Below are 21,058 nucleotides of genomic sequence, written 5' to 3' on the forward strand. Positions count from 1 at the left end.
ATGGTTAACTCAAAAGTTTGATTGGAGGGGTTGGGGGGAAGCATGGGCGTGGGGGGGGGGGCGAGGTGCCGTCCAATTCTTTTCAACTATTAAAAAAGGTACTAGCCACACCAATTTCCATTCGAATGAGCCCTTTTCGAAGTTTCTACGACAACTCCTTCGATACGAAGTGCCCGGGTACGGAAAAAGAATAATACATTACACCAACATCAGTAGAGTAGTACGTTCCATTTTGGGTAGATTATGTTCCTTCCTATGCTATTCTGGGCCTTTATGTTCCTGGCCATGCTATTCTGAGGGTTTATGTTCCTTCCTATGCTATTCTGAGGGTTTATGTTCCTTCCTATGCTATTCTGAGGGCTTATGTTCCTTCCTATGCTATTATAAGGGCTTATGTTCTTTGGTGTCTTTCCAGAGCATGTACTTGACGATGGAGAAAAAGGGTTAAAGTGATTAGCAATTACGAGCGGGGATTCCCCGCTTGTTTTTTTTTATTAAATTGAAAACTGGAGATTGTCAAATTGCGTATTTAGGAATGCTTTTGTAGGGAAAGCTGTCAATCACCCATGTGTTATCCACAGTTCCATTTTTGAAGTCTGTGCTATCAAGAGCGGTTTCTGATTTGTTTTGGACAAATGCCTTTAGCCATCAATAGTTTGATATGAATGTGTCGGTAGATAGGATTTGCGAATTTGATCCTATTAAGGTGGAGAAAAAAAAGAAAAGGGTTTAGCATTTGCGAATACTTCGATGTGTTGTCAATTTAAAATAGTTTAGAAATAAAAAAAATTAACAAGAAATGGCTGAAAAGTGTTTTGGGGGAGATGGGTTGATCGTGTTCTGTATAATGCACAAGTGGTGTTTGAACAGTGTTGTCAATTCAAAATAGAGCTTAACGTTATAGTATACTAAAAAGTTGATACTAAGAGAGATGTAGATGGCAAGAAAAGAATTTTAATAATGGAATTCAGAACAAACCTTAGAAATCCTTGCAAATCAAGTAGTAAGGTGTATGTGAGTACGAACCTTGTCACAGTTGTCGTGGTTGTCGTGGTTTACCTTGTCACAGTTACATTCTCTTAATTTTTCAAAGTTCATTTTGAATTTCTTTCGTTGAAATGCAAGAGTTGGAATATTTCAGTAGCGTTTTGTTGTACTTTACCTTGTCATAGCTACCTTCTCTTGATTTTTCTAAGTTCATTTTCTATTTCTTTCGCTTAAAAGAAAGAGTTGGAATATTTCAGTAATGTTTTGTTGTGCTTCACCTTATCATAGTTAAATTCTCTTGATTTTTCAAAGTTCATTTTGAATTTCTTTCGTGAAATGCAAGAGTTGGAATATTTCAGTAGTGTTTTGTTGTGCTTTACATTGTCACAGTTACATTCTCTTAGTTTTTCAAAGTAAATTTTGAATTTCTGTCATTGAAATGAAAGAGTTGGAATATATAAGTAGTGTCTTGTTGTGATTTTTATTGTCACAGTTACAGTCCATTGATTTTTCAAATTTAATTTTGGATTTCTTTCGTTGAAAGTCGAGAGTTGGAGTATTTCAGCAGTGTCTTGTCGTGCTTTACCTTGTCACAGTTACATTCTCTTGATTTTTCAAAGTTCATTTTGAATTTCTTTCTTGAAATGCAAGATTTGGAATATTTTATTAGTGTTTTTGTGGTGGTTTACTATGGCACAGTTAAATGCTCTTGATTTTTCAAATTTCATTTTGTATTTTTCTCATGAAAAACAAGAGTTGGAATATTTCAGTAGTGTCTTGTTGTGCTTTACCTTGTCACAGTTACATTCTCTTGATTTTTCAAATTTCAATTTGTAATTCTTTCGTTTAAATGAAATAGTTGTAATATTTAAGTAGTTTTTTTTTGTGGTTTAAATTGTCACAGTTACATTCTCTTCATTTTTCAAAGTTCATTTTGTATTTTTTTCGTTGAAATGCAAGAGTTTGAATATTTCAGTAGTGTTTTGTTGAGCTTTATCTTGTCAAAGTCTCATTCTCTTGATTTTTCAAATTTCATTTTCGATTTCTTTTGTTGAAATGCAAAAGATAGAATATTTCAGTAGTGTTTTGTTGTTGTTAACCTTGTCATAGTTACATTCTTTTGATTTTTCAAAGTTGATTTTGAATTTCTTTCGTGAAATACAAGACTTGGAATATTTCAGTAGTGTTTTGTCGTGATTTACCATGTCACAGATACAATCTCTTAATTTTTCAAAGGTAATTTTGAATTTCTTTCGTTGAAATGCAAGAGTTGGAATATTTCAGCAGTGTCTTTTTGCGCTTTACCTTGTCACAATTACATTCTCTTAATTTTTCTAGGTTCAGTTTGCATTGCTTTCGTTGAAATGCAAGAGTTGGAATATTTCAGTAGTGTTTTGTTGTGCTTTACCTTGTCACAGTTACATTCTCTCGATTTTTCAAAGTTCATTTGGAATTTCTTTCGTGAAATGCAAGAGTTGGAATATTTCAGTAGTATTTTGTCGTGGTTTAGTATGTCACAGTTAGATTCTCCTAATTTTTCAAAGTCCATTTTAAATTTCTTTCCTGAAATTCAAGAGTTGGAATATTTCAATAGTGTTTTGTAGTGGTTTTCCTTGTCACAGTTACATTCTCTTGATTTTTCAAAGTTCATTTTGAATTTCTTTCCTTGAAATGCAAGAGTTAGAATGTTTCAGTAGTGTCTTGTTGTGCTTTACCTTGTCACAGTTACATTCTCTTGATTTTTGAAATTTCATTTTGGATTTCTTTCGTTGAAATGCGAGAGTTGGAATATTTCAGTAGTGTTTGATTGTGCTTTACATTGTCACAGTTACATTCTCCTGATTTTTTCAAAGTTCATTTTGAATTTCTTTCGTGAAATGGAAGAGTTGGAATATTTCAGTAGTGTCTTTTTGTGCTTTACCTTGTCATAGTTTCATTCTTTTGATTTTTTCGAAGTTCATTTTGTATTTCTTTCGTTGAAATGCATGAGTTGGAATATTTCAGTAGTGTTTTGTCGTGGTTTACCTTGTCAAACTTACATTCTCTTGATTTTTCAAAGTTCAATTTGGATTTTTTTCGTTGAAATGCAAGAGTTGGAATACTTCAGTAATGTTTTGTTGTGCTTTACCTTGTCAAAGTTACATTCTCTTGATTTTTCAAATTTCATTTTGAATTTCTTCCGTGAAATGTAAGAGTTGGAATATTTCAGTAGTGTCTTTTTCTGCTTTACCTTGTCAGAGTTACATTCTCTTGATGTTTCAAAGTTCATTTTGGTTTTGTTTCGTTGAAATCCAAGAGTTGGAATATTTCAGTAATGTTTTCTCGTGGTTTACCTTGTCACAGTTACATGCTCTTTATATTTAAAAGTAAATTTTGTATTTCTTTAGTTGAAATGCAACAGTAGGAATTTTTCAGTAGTGTTTTGTAGTAGTTTACCTTGTCACAGTTACATTTCCTTGATTTTTCAAAGTTCATTTTGGATTTCTTTCCTTGAAATGCAAGAGTTGGAATGTTTCAGTAGTTTTTTTTCGTGGTTTACCTTGTCACAGTTACATTCTCTTGATTTTTCAAAGTACATTTTGAATTTCTTTCATGAAATGCAAGAGTTGAAATATTTCAGTAGTGTTTTGTCGGGGTTTACCTTGTCACAGTTACATTCTCTTAGTTTTTCAAAGTTCATTTTGAATTTCTTTCGTTGAAATGCAAGAGTAGGAATATTTCAGTAGTGTTTTGTTGTGCTTTACAAGATCACAGCTACAAGGGTTTGAATTTACAAATTTCATTTTAAATTTTTTTCGTGATATTATACATATATAACATTTCAATATTTGTGTTTTTCTTTTAATTTTATCTGCTACATTATCAGTAAGTTTCAAAGATCATTTTTATGTTCGTCCGTTGTTATTATCGAGTTGGAATATTTCAGTAGTGTCTTGTTGTGCTTTACCTTGTCACAGTTACATTCTCTTGATTTTTGAAATTTCATTTTGGATTTCTTTCGTTGAAATGCGAGAGTTGGAATATTTCAGTAGTGTTTGATTGTGCTTTACATTGTCACAGTTACATTCTCCTGATTTTTTCAAAGTTCATTTGAATTTATTTCGTGAAATGGAAGAGTTGGAATATTTCAGTAGTGTCTTTTTGTGCTTTACCTTGTCATAGTTTCATTCTTTTGATTTTTCGGAGTTCATTTTGGATTTCTTTCGTTTAAATGCAAGAGATGGAATATTTAAGAAGTGTATTGTAGTGGTTAACATTGTCACATTTACATTCTCTTGATTTTTAAAATTTCATTTTGGATTTTTTTTTTCCTTGAAATACAAGAGTTGGTATATTTCAGTGGTGTTTTGTCGTGGTTTACCTTGTCACAGTTAAATTATCCTGATTTTTAAAGTTTCATTTTGAATTTCTTTAATTAAATTCAAGAGTTGTAATATTTCAATAGTGTTTTGATTTATTTTACCTTTTCACAGTTACATTTTCTGGATGTTTCAAAGTTCATTGTCGTTATCATTCGATGAAATTAATGATTTTGACAATTTAAGTAGTGTTTTGTAGTGGTTTGCCTTGTCATAGTTACATTCTCTTGATTTTTAAAAGTTAATTTTGGATTTCTTTCGTTGAAATGCAACAGTTGGAATTTTTCAGTATTGTTTTGTTGTAGTTTACCTTGTCAAAGTTACATTCTCTTGATTTTTCAAAGTTCATTTTGGATTTCTTTCCTTGAAATGCAAGAGTTGGAATGTTTCAGTAGTGTTTTTTCGTGGTTTACCTTGTCACAGTTAAATTCTCTTTATTTTTCAAATTAGATTTTGAATGTCTATCGTTACATTGGCGATTTGGTATAGTTCAGTAGTTATTTGTAAGTGTTCACCGTGTTACATTTAAATTATATTAATTTGTCATTTTTCCTTGTGTATTTCTTTCTTTTTATATAAAGATTAGAGCGATTTCAGAATTGTCTTGTCGTGCTTTTCATTTTCACAGCTACAAAATCTTTATTTTTAAAAGTTAATTTTGGATTTCTTTCATGAAATTCAAGAGTTAGAATATTTTAATAGTGTGATTCGGGGTTTCCCTTTTCACAGTTACATTCTCTTGATGTTTCTAAGTTCATTTTGAATTTTTTTCCTTGAAATGTAAGAGTTGGAATATATCAGTAGTGTCTTGTTGTGCTTTACCTTGTCAAAGTTACATTCTCTTGATTTTTGAAATTTCATTTTGGATTTCTTTCGTTGAAATGCAAGAGTTGGAATATTTCAGTAGTGTTTGATTGTGCTTTACATTGTCACAGTTACATTCTCCTGATTTTTTCAAAGTTCATTTGAATTTCTTTCGTGAAATGAAAGAGTTGGAATATTTCAGTAGTGTCTTGTTGTGCTTTACCTTGTCAAAGTTTCATTCTTTTGATTTTTCGGAGTTCATTTTGGATTTCTTTCGTTGAAATACAAGAGTTAGAATATTTCAGTAGTGTTTTGTAGTGGTTTACCTTGTCACAGTTGTATTTGCTTGATTTTTCAAATTTCATTTTGGATTTTTTCCTTGAAATGCAAGAATTGGAATATTTCAGTAATGTTTTGCAATGGTTTACCTTGTTACAGTTACATTTTATTTATTTTTAAAGGTTCTTTTTGACTTTATTTCGTTAAATACAAGAGTTGGAATATTTCAGTAGTGTCTTGTTGTGCTTTACCTTGTCATAGTTACATTCTCTGAATTTTTCAAAGTTCATTTTGGTTTTGTTTCGTTGAAATCCAAGAGTTTGAATATTTCAGTAATGTTGTCTCGTGGTTTACCTTGTCACAGTTACATTCTATTGATTTTTCAAAGTTTATTTTGTATTTCTTTCGTTGAAATGAAAGAGTTGGAATATTTCAGTAGTGTTTTGTCGTGGTTTACCTTGTCACAGTTACATTCTCTTGATTTTTAAAAGTTCATTTTGGATTTCTTTCCTGGAAATGTAAGAGTTGGAATATTTCAGTAGTGTTTTTTCGTGGTTTACCTTGTCACAGTTACATTCTCTTAATTTTTCAAAGTTCATTTTTGGATTTCTTTCCTTGAAATGCAAGAGTTTGAAAACCATTTTTCGTTAAGTGTCAGAGTGAATAAATTCATTATCAAAACTCTTTTTCAGATACATTCAAATATAATTGACAAAATGTAACTTTCAGAATGAATAAAATCACTATCAAAAAGCTTTGTCAGACATATCAGATAGAATTGACAAAGTCTAAGTATCAGAGTGAATATTTTTTTTTATCAACATCGTTTTCCAGATACATCGAATAAAATTGATAAAATATAAGTGTAAAAGTGAATAAATATTTCTATCAACACCCTTTGTCTGATACATCAAATAAAATTAACAAAATCTAAATTTCAGAATGAATAAATGCTTTAACAACATCCTTTATCAGATATGTCGGATAAAATTGACAGAATCTAAGCATCGGAGTGATATAAATTCTATATCAAAATCCTTTTCTCGGATACATAGGATAAAATTCACAGAATCTAAGTGTCAGTGTGAACACTTTTTCTTAATCAATATTCTTTGCCATATGCATCGAATATAATTCATAAAATATAAGTGTCAGAGTGAATGAATTTTTTTATCAACATCCTTTGTCAGATACATCAAATAAAATTGACAAAATGTAAATTCCAGAATGAATAAATTCATTATCAACATCCTTTGTCAGATATGTCGGATAAAATTTACAAAATATAAGTAAGTGTCAGAGTGAATAATTTTTTATCAACATCCTTTTGTCAGACACATCAAATAAAATTGACAAAATCTAAATTTCAGAATGAATAAATGCTTTAACAACATCCTTTATCGGATATGGCGGATAAAATTGACAAAATCTAAATTTCAGAATGAATAAATTCGGTCTCAACATCCTTTTTCAGATATGTCTGATAAAATTGGCAAAATATAAGTGTCAGAGTGAATAAATTTTTTTATCAACATCCTTTGGCAGATACATCGGATAAAATTGACAAAATCTAAGGATCTGAGTGATTAAAATCTATATCAATATCCTTTTTTCAGATACATAGGAAAAAATTGACAAATTCTAAGTGTTAGAGCGAATAAATTTTTTTTATCGACATTCTTTGGCAGATACATCGGATAAAATTGACAAAATCTAAATTTCAGAATGAATAAATTCATTATCAACATCCTTTGTCAGATACATAGGATAAAATTGACAAAATGTAAGTGCCAGTATGAATAAATTTTTTTATCAGCATCCTTTTGTCAGACACATCAAATAAAATTGAAAAAATCTAATTTTAGAATGAATAAATTCTATATCAACATCCTTTGTCGGATATGTTGGATAAAATTGACAAAATTTAAGTATCTGAGTGAATAAATTTTTTTTATTAACATCCTTTGGCAGATATATCGGATAAAATTGACAAAATGTAAGCATCAGAGTGACTAAATTCTATATCAACATCCTTTTCTCGGATACATAGGACCAAATTGACAAATTCTAAGTGTTAGAGTGAATAAATTTTTTTTGTCAACATCCTTTGGCAGACACACCGTATAAAATTGACAAAATCTAAATTTTAGAATGAATAAATTCATTATCAACATCCTTTGTCGGATATGTCAGATAAAATTGACAAAATATAAGTGTCAGAGTGAATAAATTTTTTTTATCAACATCATTTGTCAGATACATCAAACAAAATTGACAAAATCTAAATTTCAGAATGAATAAATGCTTTAACAACATCCTTTATCGGATATGTCAAATTGACATAATCTAAGTATTAGTGTGACTAAATTCTATATCAACATCCTTATCTCAGATACATAGGATAAAATTGACAAATTCTAAGTGTTAGAGTGAATAAATTTTTTTTTATCAACATCCTTTGGCAGATACATCGGATAAAATTGACAAAATCTAAATTTCAGAATGAATCAATTCATTATCAACATCCTTTGTCGGATATGTCTGATAAAATTAACAAAATCTATGCATCTGAGTGAATATTTTTTTTAACAACATCCTTTGTCAGATACAAAGAACAAAATTGATAAAATATAAGTGACAGAATGAATAAATTCTTTTTATCAACATCTTTTGTCAGATATATCAAATAAAATTGACAAAATCTAAATTTCAGAATAAATAAATGCTTTAACAACATCCTTTATTGGATATGTCGGATAAAATTGACAAAATCTAAGTGTGCGCAATACGTGCGCGCACGTAACCTCGTCTAAATTAACCTTAAAAATGAAATAAAGCTATGTCGACTTTGCATGTCTCTCTCACTATGTATGCGCCGTCGCGGTGTACACTCCATGTCTTTCTTGTCAATTTTACCTGATTTAGCTGACAAATGATGTTGATAATGCATTTAAAGGATGTTGATAAGGCATTTATTCGCTCTGATACTTAGATTTTGTCAATTTTATCCCATGTATCCAAGAAAATTATATTGATATGGAATTTAATCACTCTGATACTTAGATTTTATCAATTTTATCCGACATATTCGACAAAGGATGTTGATAATTAATTTAGTCACTCTGACACTTAGATTTTGTCAATTTTATCCGATGTAACTGACAAAGGATGTTGATATAAAAAAATATATTCACTCTAACACTTAGATTTTGTCAATTTTAATCTATATATCCGAGTAAAGGATGTTGATGTAGAATTTAATCACTCTGATACTTAGATTTTGTCAATTTTATTCGAAAAATCCGATGAAGGATGTTGTTAAAGCATTTATTCATTGTGATATTTAAATTTTGTCAATTTTTATTCGATGCGTTTGACAAAGGATGTTGATAAAAAAAATTTATTCACTCTGACACTTAGATTCTGTCAATTTTATTCGATGTATCTGGCAAAGGATGTTGATAAAAAAAATTTATTCACTCTGATACTTATATTTTGTCAGTTTTTTCCGACTTATCCTGCAAAGGATGTTGATTATGAACTTGTTCCCTATGATACTTAGATTTTGTCATTTTTATCCGATGTATCTGGCAAAGAATGTTGATAAAAAAAAATTTATTCACTCTAACACTTAGAATTTGTCGATTTTATTATTTGTATCCGAGAAAAGGATGTTGATATAGAATTTAGTCTCTCTGATACTTAGATTTCGTCAATTTTTATCCGATATATCCGATAAAGGATGTTCTTAAAGCATTTATTTATTTTGAAATTTAGATTTTTTCAATTTTATTTGATGTATATGACAAATGATGTTGATAAAAAAAAATTATTCACTCTGGCAATTAGATTCTGTCAATTTTATTCCATGTATCCGAGAAAAGGATGTTGATATATAATTTAGTTACTCTGATAGTTAGATTTTGTCAATTTTATTCGACATATCCGATAAAGGATATTTTTATATTATTTATTCATTCTGAAATTTATATTTTTTCAATTTTATCCGACATATCCGCCAAAGGATATTGATAATGAATTTAATCATTCTGAAATTCAGATTTTGTCAATTTTATCCTACGTATCCGAGTAAAGGATGTTGCTAAAAAAAAATTATTCACTCCGACACTTAGACTATGTCAATTTTATCCTATGTATCCGAGAAAAGGATGTTGATACAGAATTTAGTCACTCTGATACTTAGATTTTGTCAATTTTATCTGACATATCCGATAAAGGATGTTGTTAAAGCATTTATTTATTCTGAAATTTAGATTTTGTCAATTTTATTTGATATATCTGACAAAAGATGTTGATAAAAAAAAATTTATTCACTTTGGCCCGCATATTTTATCAATTTTATTCGATGTATCTGGCAAAGGATGTTGTTAAAAAAATATTCACTCTGATACTTAGATTATGTCAATTTTATCCGACATATCCGTCAAAGGATGTTGGTAATGAATTTATTCATTATGAAATTTAGATTTTGTCAATAATATCCGACGCATCTGAGAAAAGGGTGTTGATATAGAATTTAGTCACTGTGATACTTAGATTATGTCAATTTTATCTGTCATACCCGATAAAGAATGTTGTTAAAGCCTTTATTTATTCTGAAATTTGGATTTGGTCAATTTTGTTTGATGTATCTGACAAAAGGTGTTGATAAAAAAAAATTTATTCACTCTGACACTCATATTTTATCAATTTTATTCGATGTATCTTGCAAAGGATGTTGTTAAAAAAATATTCACTCTGATGCTTGGATTCTGCCAATTATTTTTTGCACACCTAATAAAGGATTTTATAAAAGCATTTATTCATTCTGTAATTTAAATTTTTTCAATTTTTTTCTTATGTATCCGACAACAAGTGTTTATAAGAAAATGTATTAACATCGAAACTTAAAATTTGTCAATTTGACTCTTCTCATCCGATAGAAAGATGTTGATATATAATTTTATTATTCTGATGGTTATAATTAGTCCATTTTATCCAACGTATCTTATAAAGGATTATTGCGAATCATTTATTCCTTCTAAAATTTGGATTTTGTCAAACTTATTCGGTGTATCTAAGAAAGTATTTTGATAAAAAAAATTTATTTACTCTATCAGCTAGAATTTTTCTATTTTATCCGACCTTTCCGACAAAAGTTATTCAAAATGAATTTATTCATAATGAAATTTAACTTTTTCAATTTTATCCGATGTATCTGCCAAAGGATGCTGATAAAAAAAATTTATTCACTCTAACACTTAGAATTTGTCAATTTTGTCCTATATATCTGAGAAAAAGATGTTGATATTGAATTTAGTTCCTCGGATGCTTACATTTCGGCAATTTTACCTAATATATCTGCCAAAGGATGTTAATAAAAAAAATTTATTTACTCTGACACTTATATTTTTTAAATTTTTTGCCACATATCCGACAAAGGATGTCTATGTAAAATTTATTCATTCTAAAATTAGATCTTTTCAATTTTGTTTGATGTGTCTGATAAAAGGATGTTGATAAAAAAAATATTCACACTGGCACTTAGATTTTGTCAATTTTATCCTATGTACCTGACAAATGATTTTGATAATGAATTTATACATTCAGAACTTTAGATTTTGTCAATTTTCTCCAATTCATCTTCCAAATGATGTCGATAAAAAAATTTAATCGATCTAAAACTTAGGATTTGTCAATTTTTTCCTATGTATCCGAGAAAACGATATTGATATAGATTTTAGTCACTCTGATGCTTAGATTTTGTCAATTTTATCCGATGTATCTGCCAAAGGATGTTGATAAAAAAAAAATATTCACTCTGACACTTATATTTTGTCAATTTTATCCGACATATCCGACAAAGGATGTTGATATAGAATTTATTCATTCTGAAATTTAGATTTTTTCAATTTTATTTGATGTGTCTGACAAAAGGATGTTGATAAAAAAATTCATTCACACTGGCACTTAGATTTTGTCAATTTTATCCTATGTATCTGGCAAAGGATGTTGATAATGAATTTATTCATTCTGAAATTTAGATTTTGTCAACTTTATCCGATGTATCTGCCAAAGGATGTCAATAAAAAAATTTATTCGCTCTAACACTTAGAATTTGTCAATTTTATCCTATGTATCTGAAAAAAGGATATTGATATAGATTTTAATCACTCTGATACTTAGATTTTGTCAACTTTATCCGATGTATCTGCCAAAGGATGTTGATAATAAAAAAATTTATTCACTCTGATACTTATATTTTGTCAATTTTATCCGACATTTCTGAAAAAGGATGTTGATATAAAATTCATTCAATCTGAAATTTAGATTTTTTAAATTTTGTTTGATGTGTCTGACAAAAGGATGTTGATAAAAAAAATTATTCACGCTGACACTTAGATTTTTTCAATTTTATCATATGTACCTGACAAATGATGTTGATAATGAATTTATTCATTCAAAAATTTAGATTTTGTCAATTTTATCCGATGTATCTGCCAAAGGATGTCGATAAAAAAATTTATTCGCTCTAACACTTAGAATTTGTCAATTTTATCCTATGTATCCGAGAAAAGGATATTGATATAGATTTTGGTCACTCTGATCCTTACATTTTGTCAATTTTATCCGATGTACCTGCCAAAGAATGTTGATAAAAAAAAAATATTCACTCTGACACTTATATTTTGTCAATTTTATCCGACATATCCGACAAAGGATGTTGATATAGAATTTATTCATTCTGAAATTTAGATTTTTTCAATTGTATTTGATGTGACTGACAAAAGGATGTTGATAAAAAAATTCATTCACACTGGCACTTAGATTTTGTCAATTTTATCCTATGTATCTGACAAAGAATGTTGTTAAAAATTTTATTCATTCTAATACTAATATTTTCTCAACTTGATCTAAGGTATCTGCTAAATGATTTTGATAAAAAAAAAAATTATTAACTCTGACAATGTGATTTTATTCATTTCATCCGATATATCTGAAGAAGGATGTTGAGACGAAGATTATTCATTATGATATTTAGTTTTCTTCAATTTTATCTGCTATATCCGACAAAGGATGTTGTTTAAGCATTTACTCATTCTGAAATTAGGTTTTGTCAATTTTATTTGATGTGTCTGACAAAAGTATGTTGATAAAAAAAAATTATTCACTCTGACACTTAGATTTTGTCAATTTTATCTGACATATCCGACAAATGATGTTGATAATGAATTTACTCGTTCTGAAATTTAGATTATGTCAATTTTATTTGATATATATGACAAAGAATGTTGATAAAAAAATTTATTCACTCTGACACTTATATTTTATCAATTTTATTCGATGTATCTGCCAAAGGATGTCGATAAAAAAATTTATTCGCTCTAACACTTAGAATTTGTCAATTTTATCCTATGTTTCCGAGAAAAGGATGTTGATATAGATTTTAGTCACTCAGATCCTTAGATTTTGTCAATTTGATCCGATGTATGTACCATATGATTTTTATAAAAAAAAAATTATTCACTCTGGACCTGTTATATTATCCAGTTCAACCAACTTATCTGACGAAGGATGTTGATACGGAATTTATTCTTTCTGGAAGTTAGTTTATTTAAGTTTTGCACGACCTCTCCAACAGATGATGCTTTTAATTCATTCACTCATCCTTAAATTAGGCTTTATCAATTTTGTTTGATGTGTCTCACAAAGGAATGTTGATTAAAAAAAAATTATTCACTCTGACACTTATATTTTGTCAATTTTATACGACATATCCGACAAATGATGTTGATAATGAATTTATTCATTCTGAAGTTTGGATTATTTCAATTTTATATGATGTATCTGACAAAGCATGTTGATAGAAAAAAATTTATTCACTCTAGCACTTATATTTTATCAATTTTATTCGATGTATCTGGCAAAGGATGTTGATAAAAAAATTATTCACTCTTACATTTAGAATTTGTCAATTTTATCCTATGTATCCGAGAAAGGGATGTTGATATATATTTTAATTACTCTGATGCTTAGATTTTGTCAATTTTATCCAACATATCCGACAAAATGATGTTGATAATGAATTTATTCATTCTGAAATTTAGATTTTGTCAATTTTATTTGATGTATCTGACAAAGGATGTTGATAAAACACTTAGATTCTGTCAATTTTATCCTATGTATCCGAGAAAAGGATGTTTATATAGAATTTAATCACTCTGATACTTAGATTTTGTCAATTTTATCCGACATATCTGATAAAGGATGTTGTTAAAGCATTTATTCGTTCTTAAATTTAGATTTTGTCAATTTATTTGATGTATCTGACAAAGGATGTTGATAGAAATATTTATTCACTTTTACACTTATATTTTATCAATTTTATTCGATGTATCTAGCAAAGGATGTTGATAAAAAAATATTCAATCTGATGCTTAGATATTTTCAATTTTATTTGATATATCCGAAAAACATTATTGATAATGAATTCATTCATTCTGAAAGTTAGATTTAGCCAATTATATTGGAATGTATCTGACATAGAATGTAGATAATGAATTTATTCACTCGGAGACTTAGCGAAAAATGCTACTCCAAATCTTGCATTTCAAAGAAAGAAATCCAAAACGAACTTTGAAAAATCAAGCAAATGTAACTGTGACAAGGTAAACCATAAAAATACACTACTGAAATATTCCAACTCTTGAATTTCAACGAAAGAAATCCAAAAATGAACTTAGAAAAATCAAGAGACTGTAACTGTTACAAGGTAAACCACGACAAAACACTACTCATATATTCCAGTTCTTGTATTTCAAGGAAAGATAATCACACTAAACTTTGAAAACTCAAGAGAATGTCACTGTCACAAGGTAAACCACTACAAAGCACTACTGAAATATTCCAACTCTTGCATTTTAATGAAAGAAACCAAAAATGAACTTTGAAAATTCAAGAGAATGTAACTGTGACAAGGTATAAACAACTACAAAACACTAATGAAATATTCCAACTCTTGCATTTCAACGAAAGAAATCCAAAATGAACTTTGAAAAATCAAGAGAATGTAACTGAGACAAGGTAAACCACGATAAAAAACTACTAAAATATTCCAACTCTTGCATTTCAAAAAAAGAAATCAAAAATGAACTTTGAAACATACAGAGAATGTAATTTTGACAATTTAAAGCAAAACAAAACACTAATTAAATATTCCAACTCTTGCATTACACTGAATAAATTCAAAAAGAACCTTTAAAAATCAGTTGAATTTAACTGTGACAAGAGAATCCCCGGCAACAAAATCATGAAGTTTTTTAGTAAGTGCATTTCAAGGAAAAAATACTAATTGTAATTTGAAAAATCAATCATCTTAGCCATTGACAATGAAAAGAATTACAAAACACTACTGAAATATTCCAACTATTTTATTACTTGAAAGAAATTAAATATGTAAATTGAAAAATCAATAGAATGTAGTTTTGACAAGGTAAACCACGACAAAACAATAGTGAAATATACCAACTCTTGCATTTAAAAGAAGGAAATCCAAAATGAACTTTGAAAAATAAAGAGAATGTAAGTTTGACAAGGAAAAGCACGACAAGACACTACTGAAATATTCCAACTCTTGCCTTTCAAGGAAAGAAATCCAAATTGAACTTTGAAAAATCAAGAGAATGTAAATGTTACATGGTAAACCATAACAGACCATTACTAAAAAATTCCAACTCTTGCATTTAAAATAAAGAAATCCAAAATAAACTTTGAAAAATAAAGATAATGTAACTGTGACAAGTTAAACCACGACAAAACACTACTGAAACATTCCAACTCTTGCATTTCAAGGAAAGAAATCCAAAATGAACTTTGAAAAATCAAGAGTATGTAACTGTGACAAGGTATAAACAACTACAAAACACTAATGAAATATTCCAACTCTTGCATTCTAACGAAAGAAATCCAAAATGAACTTTGAAAAATCAAGAGAATGTAACTGTGACAAGGTAAACCACGACAAAACACTACTGAAATATTCCAACTCTTGCATTTCAAAAAAATAAATCCAAAATGAACTTTGAAAAATCAAGAGAATGTAACTGTGACAATGTAAAGCACAACAAGACACTACTGAAATATTACAACTCTTACATTTCACGAAAGAAATTCAAAATGAAATTTGAAAAATCAAGAGAATGTAACTGTGACAAGGTAAACCACGACAAAACACTACTGAAATATTCCAACTCTTGCATTTAAAGGAAAAAATCCAAAATGAACTTCGAAAAATCAAGCGAATGTAACTGTGACAAGGTAAACCACCACAAAACACTACTGAAATAATCCAACTCTTTCATTTCACGACAGAAATTCAAAATGAACTTTAAAAAAATCAAGAGAATGTAACTGTGACAAGGTAAAGCACAACAAAACACTACTTAAATATACCAACTCGTGCATTTCTACTAAATAAATCAAAAATGAACTTTGAAATATCAAGGGACTATAACTTTGACAATGTAAAGTACAACAAGACACTACTGAAATATTCCAACTCTTGCATTTCAAGTAAATAAATCCACAATGAACTTTGAAAAATCAAGATAATTTCAATGTGACAAGGTAAACCACGACAAAACATTACTGAAATAGTCCAACTCTTGAATTTCATGAAAAAAATTCAAAATGAACTTTGAAAAATCAAGAGAATGTAACTGTGACATAGTAAACCACGACAAAACACTACTGAAAGATTCCAACTCTTGAATTTCATTAAAGAAATCAAATATTAACAGTTAAAATTCAAGTGTCTTCAAAAGTTATGATTTATAGCAAAACAAAACAATACTGCAAAATTCCTGCTCTAGCTATTCTACGAGAGATCTTCAAAATGAACATTAAAAAATTAAGTGAAATTAACAGTTGCTTGGAAAAGAACATCAATACTCTCTAAATACATACCGGTTCTGTAATATCAGCTAAGAAAATTAAAATTTAACTTTGAAAAATTATCAAAATGTAACTCTGGTATGGTAAGCCATGACAAAACACTACTGAAATGTTCAAACTCTAGCATTTCACGAAAAAAATTCATAATGAACTTTGAAAAATCAAGAGAATGTAACTGTTACATTGTAAACCACGATAAAACACTACTGAAATATTCCAACTCTTGCATTGCAACGAAAGAAATCCAAAATGAACTTTGAAAAATCAAGAAAATGTAACTGTGACAAGGTAAAGCACAAAAAAAAACTACTGAAATATTCCAACTCTTGCATTTCAACGAAAGAAATTCAAAATGAACTTTGTAAAAATCAAGATAATGTAACTGTGATAATGTAAAGAACGAAATGAAAATCCCGAAATAGTAAAGCACTTGAATATAAGCGAAAGATATCCAAAATGAACATTTAAAAATCATGATAATTTAAGAGTGACGAGTTAAACTACATAAAAACTACTGAAATAGTCCAACTCTTGCATTTCATGAAACAAATTCAAAATGAACTTTGAAAAATCAATAGAATCTAACATTCACATACTAAACCACGTCAAAACACTACTGAAATATTACAACTCTTGCATTTCACGAAAGAAATTCAAAATGAACATTGGAAAATTAAGAGAATGTAACTCTGACAAGGCAAAGCACAACAAAACATTACTGAAATACTCCAACTCTTGCATTTCAATGAAAGAAATCCAAAATGAACTTTTAAAAATCAAGGGAATGTAACTGTGAAAAGATAAATCACAACAATACACTACTGAAATATTCCAAATCTTGAATTTCAACGAAAGAAATACAAAAAGAACTTAGAAAAAAAAAGATAATGTAAATGTGACAAGTTAAACCACGACAAGACACTATTGAAATATACAAACTCTTGCATTTAAACGAAAGAAATCCAAAATGAACTGTGAAAAATAAAGAGAATGTAACTGTGACAAGGTAAAGCAAGACAAAACATTACTAATATATTCCAACTCTTGCATTTCAACGAAAGAAATTCAAAATGAACTTTGAAAAATCAAGAGAATGTAACTGTGACAAGGTAAACCACGACAAAACACTACTGAATTTAATTTTGTTTCATCTCATTCGAAGACATGTAAAAAAAAAGTTGAAAAAATATATCATGTTAAAAAAAAATCAATAAAAAATGGGGAGGCTGGGGGGGGCGCAAAAAGTTGGAGGGAGGGGGCACCCTTCGAGTTTTGGGGTAAGGGACCTTTGGAGGGTTGATGTTTCTGCTGGTTAGGGTCGTTGGTGCTTATGATGCTTACGAACCATGATGGTTCGTACTCACATACACCTTACTATTTGATTTGCAAGGATTTCTAAGGTTTGTTCTGAATTTCATTATTAAAATTCTTTTCTTGCCATCTACATCTCTCTTAGTATCAACTTTTTAGTATACTATAACGCTAAACTCTATTTTGAATTGACAACATTATTCAAACATCACTTGTGTATTATACAGTGCAAAATCAACCCATCTCCCCCAAAACACTTTTCAGCCCTGTCTTGTTAAATTTTTTTATTTCTAAACTATTTTAAATTGACAACACATCGAAGTATTCGCAAATACTAAACCCTTTTCTTTTTTTTTCTCCACCTTAATAGGATCGAATTCGCAAATCCTATCAGCCGACACATTCATATCAAACTATAGTTGGCTAAATGCATTTGTCCAAAACAAATGAGAAACTACTCTTGATAGCACAGACTTCAAAAATGGAACTGTGGATAACACACGGGTGATTGACAGCTTTGCCTAAAAAAGCATTCCTAAATACATAATTTGACAATCTCCAGTTTTCGATTTAAAAAAAAACAAAAACCAGCGGGGAATCCCTGCTCGTAATTGCTAATCACTTTAACCCTTTTTCTCCATCGTCAAGTACATGCTCTGGAAAGACACCAAGGAACATAAGCCCTTATAATAGCATAAGAAGGAACATAAGCCCTTATAATAGCATAGGAAGGAACATAAACCCTCAGTATAGCATAGGAAGGAACATAAACCCCCAGAATAGCATGGCCAGGAACATAAGGGCCCAGAATAGCATAGGAAGGAACATAAACCCCCAGAATAGCATGACCAGGAACATAAAGGCCCAGAATAGCATAGGAAGGAACATAATCTACCCAAAATGGAACGTACTGCTCTACTAACATCGTTCTTTACTTAGGCAGCACTACTGCGCTGCCTATGATAATACCACCTAAAAACCATGATTCATAACCATATACCAATTTTATACATAACTAATTTTAGATTCAGAGTATACTATCACCAATGGCGTAGGTAAAGGGCACCCTTAATAAAGGCACTAGAACTCTCGATTTCCAATTGAATGAGCCCCCTCTGGAGTTTATATGATGACCCCTTCCATATGAAGTGCATCTGGGAAAAAAATAATAATACTAAATAATAAAACGTTGGAGCCGTATGGCCTTTACTATAGGCAACACTATAGCGTTGCCTCTGATAAATAATTAAAATAATTTTTTGACAGCAAAACCAGTCTAAGTTATAAGGATTACCAGTATTACTAGAAAAGTTTGTTGATTTTAATTGTTTTTGTACTTGTTTCTCATCAACTATTGGTTCATAGATTTGATTATTACCCAAGTACATCTCCAGCTCAGTCATCGTTCAACATCTGAATTTCAATATCCACCACAAAATACGGTTTTGCAATAAAATTAATAATCAGGAGGAATATCACTTGTACGATCTGTCTCTGGCCTGTGAACTTACACAGCATGCTTGTCAATTTTCACACCTAGGTGGGCCCTAATAGACAATCTTGTCCTGGCCTATTCCTTATAGACCATTCTGTCTTTTTTTATGGGCTATGGGGTCATGCTTTCGCTAGCGATCAGGTGGCTTTTATATCCGGGGGTAACCTTCGACTCCACCAGCGATCAAATATGAGCCGGTAATTAGAAATTACAATAGAGAAGATTGGGCGGTAATTGGAGTACATTTGCTGTCCAGAATTGGAGGGCCCTTCCCAAGAAAGGTCCTGATAAGGCTCTGGAGGCATATCAAAAGGGTGCAGATATTATGCAAAGATAAACTCTGGTTCAACGTAAACTATAATAAGGCTTTCAGAACTAGACAGAAAGAACACAAATGCTGGCTTTTATTAAAGAGTGAACACCATCAGTAGAGTGCTATGTACCATTTTGGGGAGATTATGTTCCTTCCTGTGCTATTTGGGGAGATTACGTTCCTTGGCACCTTTCCAGGGCATGTACCTATGGATTTGCTTGCCTTACGTTCCTTGGCACCTTTCCAGGGCACGTACCTATGGATTTGCTTGCCTTACGTTCCTTGGCACCTTTCCAGGGCATATACCTATGGATTTGCTTGCCTTATGTTCCTTGACGTCTTTCCAGAGCATGTAATTATGGATTTGCTTGCCTTATGTTCCTTGGCGTCTTTCCAGAGCATGTACTTATGGATTTGGGTGGATGAGTTTCCCTCCTATACTATTCTAAGGGTTTATGTTCCCTCCCATGCTATTCTAAGGGTTTATGTTCCCTCCCATGCTATTCTATAGCGCTATGTTCCTTCCTATGCTATTCTAAGGGTTTATGTTCCCTCCCATGCTATTCTATGGCCTTATGTTCCTTCCTGTGTTATTCTATGGGACCTCTACACGTGATTAAACACGTTTTGAAACTACATGCTATTTGCTTATGTCCCCTTGGTACCTTTCCAAACGAACGGAAATTCCCCACTGGTTCCTACACATTGAAAAAAAGTGAGCAGTATGAGCGGGGATTCCCCACACAAGTTTGTCTCAACTCCACGTTTTTCAACCAGACTGGTTTTTTGAGACAACATCCGTTTTTTTAGGGGACCAATCAGAGACAGCGGAGGTTGCTCAATATACGATAACTTGACTGGTGATTGGTTACAAATAAAAGGAGTGATTTTTTATTCGTCCTTGAGATTTTGTATAAAATGCTCATACCTTACGATTAAATTTTCATTATGATTGAACATACCATGGATATTAGATTAAATATCATTAACTTTGAAGCTATGGGTACATCAATTTACAATGTGAGTACAGTTTACTAAATTTCTTAATTTATTTCCAAATAAAATCATTTTACCACCCCACTAATAAATTCAAATTCAGGGGAATAGCCCCCTCCCCCCCCCCCCAACAATACAAACCCTACAATATGATGAATATAGTCGCTAGAAAACGTAAAGTACGCTCTTTTTTCCATTATGTAAACCTACATCTTCCCCCCTCCTCTGTTTACGAGTTTAATTCTTTAGATTTAGTTCTTTTCCTTCAAAAGTGTCCCTTTTCCCATCATGCATTTAAGATGTGCATTTAAGATGATTTAAGGTGAAAAAGAAAACTCTTTTTCCGATCTAAATAGAACGATCTGTGTTACAAGAAACGGTCAGTTTTGGAAAACAGACTTCGCTTGCTCGTGTTATCACAGATTAATAACACATGTGTTTGTCTGATTGAAAACACTTTGAAAATATGGGGTAATTTATATTATGGGAAGATGTTTTTGAAATCCCCCTTTGCCCCAAACTCAAAATTTTCCAAAATTCTACATTAGAAGCTTTTTAAAT

Source organism: Artemia sp. Qi Xiang Cuo, chromosome 7 (genome assembly GCF_049724085.1).
Source record: "Artemia sp. Qi Xiang Cuo chromosome 7, ASM4972408v1, whole genome shotgun sequence".
Classification (NCBI taxonomy): domain Eukaryota; kingdom Metazoa; phylum Arthropoda; class Branchiopoda; order Anostraca; family Artemiidae; genus Artemia; species Artemia sp. Qi Xiang Cuo.